At 45.4% G+C, this 6,000-nt stretch overlaps 1 protein-coding gene across 1 annotated transcript in view; it reads right to left on the bottom strand.

The window, feature by feature from the left end:
- Nucleotides 1–788: 788 nt before the first annotated feature.
- Nucleotides 789–6,000, bottom strand: part of LOC147737874 (uncharacterized) — a 180,076-nt gene continuing 174,864 nt past the window's right edge. The window contains exon 4 of the transcript XR_015303635.1: nucleotides 789–922. The gene's annotated coding sequence lies outside the window, so the exon portion shown is untranslated. The remainder of the gene's footprint in view (nucleotides 923–6,000) is intronic.

Genomic DNA, 6,000 nt, shown 5'->3' with positions numbered 1-6,000 from the left:
AAAATTTTTCCAAACGGGTGACGAAAGTGGTTCTCACAGATTGTATTCTTGTTTTGATTCTGGGTTTGTTGCTGGTGTGAATTTGGATATGCACGGCGTTGGTGTGCAAAATAATGATGTTCAGTATGTGCATGGAGGAAATGTTGTTCCTCTGGGTCAGGGCCGGACTGGGAACCCAAACCAGGCCTGACAATTATGACGGACCAGCTCCCTGCCTCTTTTTTTGCTGGGGGTGATATAGCAACACCACAGCAAAACCAGCCCCCAGTGACCAATATGTTTCCCGGCACTGAACAATCGGTCCCCACTGTTCCAGCCTCCCGGGGAAACACCGGAAGCCCGTTACGGCCAGTGCGGCCCTGCTCAGGGTATAGGTTTTACTAACAGTGGCAATTTAAATATCTCAAACACTAATAATGTGCAGAATAAGACATGATCTGTGCGATGTTTGCAGGAACCTGGGAAACTGGAACATGAATTAGATGGCACCAAATGGGATGTCTCAGTCAATGGTCCCAGCCCAACTGGCCTCTGTGCCGAGCATGCAGAATCAAAGGCAGGTATATTGGAACACACATTCAGTCCAGATAGTCCCACAGCCCAGTGCAGAATAGAACACCAAATTCTCAACAAATGAGAAATTTCCTAGTTATCACAAAGGAAAGTTTCAATTCTATTAAGGACGCGGAGGCGAGGGTTATGCATGACCTTTCTTCATTTTATTAACAGCAAGTTAGAAGAAACAGAAAAAACACAGGGTGCCAACTACATATCCCATGACGCACAACAGTAACCATGGGAGCCAGTCCACCAATCATAGTCCAGCCGAATACATAAAGCAGCTCCCTCGACGAAGTCCGTCCTCTTTCGTCGCTGCAGGAAGATAAGTCGTCCCCAGATTAATCAGTCTTCTGATCAGATCCTAGGGCAACAGAAAACGAAGAGAAGAACCACAGAGCAAGATAAAATGCAAATGCAAAAGTACTATCAGTAGCATAACCAAAAGAGAAATAGAACGTGCAAATGTACAGAACAAGATCAATGCACAAAATACCATAAATATAAGAAAACATTACTCTCCTTTTATGTAAAAATACTAAATCCAGCAAGACCTCCAAGCATTAGGGAGGGAGGCTCGAAAAGCCAGGGTTGGATAATCCTCGCCTCCGTGTCCTTAATAGAATTGAAACTTTCCTTTGTGATAACTAGCAAATGTCTCATTCTATGTCAGGAAGCAGGGGCAAGGATTATGAAAGTTCAAAGCTTACTCTCCACCAGCGCAACGGCTTCATGAATTGGTTTAATAGAATTTCTTAAAAGTAGATTCTGAAGACCAATCAGCTGCATTCATAATGTCCCCAACCTGCAACCTACCTGGACATCCTTGGAGGCCATTGCTCCCCTAGTAGAATGAGCCCCAAAATGCCTGACGTCAATACCAGATACAGTCATAATCCATTTGACCCATCTAGCAATGGTAGGAGAAGATACCGCCTGAAACGTTTTTTAATGGCAATCAGAAGTTGCCGTTCACCCGGAGGACGAACCTCCAAAGTCATATCTTCATAAGATTTTAAACATCAAACAACACACAATTTCGGAGAATTTGGAAAAGCAGGATAGATTACTGACCTCGTACTCGATTTAGTTCTCCTGGAGATGGTAAAGGTAACACCTTCCGGGGAAAAAACACAGGCAGAAATATCAAGGGCCCTGACATCCGACACTCTCTTACAAGAAATAAGACACAGGAGGATAGCAAGTTTAGCTGAAATCTCTTTTTGGGAAAGGAAATCATTATCTTGCCAGGATAAAAGTAGACGAAGTACCACATTAACGTCCCAAAGGCACAGGTAACGAGGCTCCGACGGACGTGAAAGACGTATGCCTTTCAAAAGCTTACAAAGCAATGGGTGCTCCCCAATCGGAGCCCCATCCACGAGAGAGTGACCAGCAGAAATGACCGGCCTAAAAGAGTTGATAGTGCCATAGGCTAATTTCTGATGAAAAAGTTCCGATAGGAAGTTCACAACTTCTGCAACGCAGGCGCCCACGGGATCCAGGTGTTTCGCCACACACCAACAAACCCATCTTCTCCAAGCTGATCTGTATCGCTTGGTAGTGCCCGGGGCCCAAGCCTGCTGGATAAGGAGTTCAGCTTCTCTTGAAAGCGAGACGTCAGTCCAACATCTCCTGAAATCCTCCATGCCATAAGATGTAGATGGCCTTGGAGAACCAGGGGGTGAGGAAGTCCCAGAGGGTCTGAGGGGATGTTGTTGAAAGACGGCAACCAAAGAGGTCTGTCCCAAGATAATTCTAGAAGGGACGGAAACCAAATCTGGGCTCTCCAAATTGGAGTGATCAGGATCAGAGAGGCCCTCTGTCTGCGGACCTGGGCTGCAACCCTTTGGATGAAAAGGAAGGGTGGAAACGCGTAAGCTGGTATCCCCGACCAATCCTGAAGGAAAACGTCCACTGCCTCCGCTCCGGGATCCGGTGTCCAGCTGAAGAAACGGGGAACCTGAGCGTTCCATCTAGATGCAAAAAGATCAACTAGGGGAAGGCCCCAAAGGGACACAATCTGAGAGAACACTCCAGGATCCAGTCTCCAATCGCTGGCATCCCTGAAATTCCTGGAATTCCAGTCTGCCACACAATTCTGATCTCCTGGGAGATACTCCGCCGTCACCGAAATCTGACGTTGGAGGCAGTAATGCCAAAAATCCTTGACGAGATCCGCCAGAATCTTGGAATGAGTACCTCCAAGGCGATTGATGTACCTCACCGCCGTCGTGTTGTCCATCCTGAGAAGGACACAACAGGACACTCTGTTGGTCGTGAAAGATCGAATGGCAAAGGAGCCCGCTAGGAGTTCTAGGCAATTGATATGGAGAAGGAGTTCCTCCTACGTCCACCGACCTCCCACCGATAGAGAGCCGCATCTGGCACCCCAGCCCAGGCGACTGGCATCCGATTCTATCACTAGATCCGGATGGGATCCGAAGATCGCTCTCCCATTCCAGGCCTCCATATGGTCCATCCACCAAAGAAGTTCCGCCCTGGCCTCCGAGGAAAGGGAGATCAGCTCCGAGTAAGTGAGACCCCTGCGCAGGTGGGAGGCCTTCAACCTCTGCAGGGTCCTGTAATGTAGAGGACTCGGAAAGATGGCTTGAATCGAGGACGTAACAAACCAACAATCCTGGTCAGCTGTCGCAGGCATATCCTGTCTCTGCGGAGAACCTGTTGAATCTCCTTCTTAATCTTTGAAATCTTCTGAGAAGGAAGATTCAAGGAGGCATCCCTCGTGTCGATGCGAAAGCCTAGAAAGATCATGCTCTGTTGGGGAACCAGGTCCGATTTCTGGACATTGATGGTGAACCCCAGATTCTGTAATAAGGATATTGTAATCTGTAAGTGAAGAAGAAGATGATCCCTGGATTGATCCATGAGCAGCATATCGTCCAGGTAAATTATTAGTCAAATACCCTTGGTGCGGAGATGTTCCACCACAGGATGAAGAAGTTTGGTAAAACACCAAGGAGCTGATGAGAGACCAAAGGGAATGGTTTTGAATTCGTAGGTTTGACCCTTCCACTGGAATTACAGGAACCTGCAATGGGGTAGGGGGGGAATTGGAACTGACAGATACGCATCTTTGAGGTCTAACCGGACCAACCAATCGTTCTGGAGAAGAAGGTCCCTGAGCAGATGAATTCCCTCCATCTTGAAGTGCCGGTAAACTAACCACTCGTAGAAGGACCTGAGATTGATAACCGGTCTGAAGCCTTTTTCTTTCTTTACTACCACCATAATATTGCTTAAGAATCCGCACGGATGAAGATGGGAGAGAGTGATAGCACCTTTTGAAAGAAGATCTAGAACCTCGTGATCTATCAGATCGGTCTCTGAGTCTGAAAAAACCAAAGGGCGAGGATGAGATGTTTGGATGGGGAACCCGTAGAACTCTATGTGAAACCCTTGAACTGTCTCTAACACCCAGGGAACTGACGTTAAATCCGCCCAGTTTGCTAGAAACAGAGAAATCCTGCCCCCAGGCAAACAGGAGAGCGGATTTTCAAGCTTACCATTGAATCCTCGTGCCTTCTTGTTGCCACCACGGCATCTGCCTTGTCCCTTGCCTCCACGGGAAGGATAGAAGGTTCCTTGTCTGCCATCGTTCCATCCATTATTTCTTTTTGCCTGTGCTCTATTGGGACCGTGGTTTAATTGTCGACCGGAAGAGCGACCCCTGCCTCGCCCGGCCCCCCAAAAACCTTATCCAGGGCAGAAAAGGTGGCTACAAACTTTCCTAGCTCCTTAACGAAGGGATCACCAAAGAGCATACCTTGAGCTACTGAACCTGCCTTGGAGGAAGACAGTTCTCCTAATTTGAAATCAATTTTCAAAAGTAGGGAACGGCGACGCTCGGCGGAGAGGGCACAATTGGCATTGCCCAAGAGACACATTGCCCTTTGCACCCATCCCGCAATATCGTCCGTCGGGAGAGGAAGGCCTGACTCTCTGGACCGTTCCGCTAACTCAATGATTTTAGTTAGGGGTCCCACAACATCAAGAAGCTTGTCCTGACAAGCCCTCCAGGAACGATCTATCCCCTTTTTTGGATCCTTCATATATTTAGCAAAAAATGTGCAGAGCTTAGGGTCCAACTCTGGGGTACTAGCAACGCCATTGGGAAAAGACGGTCTAGGGCATTCTGACCTAAGGCAGGATCTCACCTATTGAGAAAGAGGCTGCCTAATCTTTGCGGCAACATAATCCGCCGTCTTCTTATCAGGTACCCAATCAGAACTCCGAGGTCGAAAGATACAGGAAGGGTCAAACATATCCGCATGAACCTGAGCTCCATCACCAACATCAGAACAAGAAGAACGTGGACACCAAGACCTGCCCGTATCGAACATATCGTCAGAGGAATTGTCATCATCTTCACCCTCTCTGTCTTTGGGAAACCCTTCATCAGGGTCCAAGTCTGGGGTGGACTCACCCAGAAAGAAGAGTTCTCCCAGTATATTTTTAGGTACAGAGGGGGGAGAAGATAAACTAAGCACAGGAAGTACCTCTGATTAGACCTATATTACTTTATCACAAGAATTTATCAAAAAATATTTTTATAAAGATGGATGCTATAGAAAGAGAAAAAGGCTTTAAGTTACTTTGAAGACATAATTTTATTATTTTCTTTTTATCTTTTTTGTTTTTTCAATTTGACTGATTATACATAAATACAATTTATTTTGTCACATAGAAACATAATCATAAATAACAAGCTTTCAAAAGAATATTTGTAAATTTCATAAAGTGCAGTTGAAGCGAAACAACCCTAACAACTTATCATATCCTATTACCATTCATTCTCTCATGCATACCTTACATACCTCTGCATTCACTACTTTTTATAAAAACAAATATAGACAGATAAACAAAACTTTACATAGGACCAAAGCAAAAGACTAACAGTTGGAAGGTGCCGTGTTTGAAGTAAGGTTTGACATAAGACGTCACTAAGAACTAACAGTATGTTCTGGACTCCAGGAGTTCTTGCGCAAATCAAGACAAAAGCAGGGGGAATTCCCGGGCTGCTAGAGGCATGGATTTGTTTAAAGAACACATTGTACTTTCTAGGAATCCATGGGAGTAGCCTTGCCGTATTAGTACTGCATTGGCTATGACTAAATATGGACATGATTCTAATGCCTTTATAAGGATATGTTTTGTTATAACCACATAAGGGCATGAATCAGGAATATTTAATTCGGGCCCTAGATTGATTCACAACACCCACTCCACGTATTATGTCAATCATTACTAAAAATACTAAGCAATAGTAAACATATAACGATGCATGTGTTTTCCAACCCACCCCAAAATACATTGATTGCATTTAAAATGGTATATGGTATATACACGAAAAATGAGTATTATACTGTACGTTTCTTAAGCAGTTGTATCATTCAGATAATGCATGTATAAATATCGGCT

This window comes from Lissotriton vulgaris, chromosome 1_1, assembly GCF_964263255.1.
Source record: "Lissotriton vulgaris chromosome 1_1, aLisVul1.2, whole genome shotgun sequence".
NCBI lineage: Eukaryota > Metazoa > Chordata > Amphibia > Caudata > Salamandridae > Lissotriton > Lissotriton vulgaris.
This window is presented reverse-complemented; position numbering and strand designations above follow the sequence as displayed.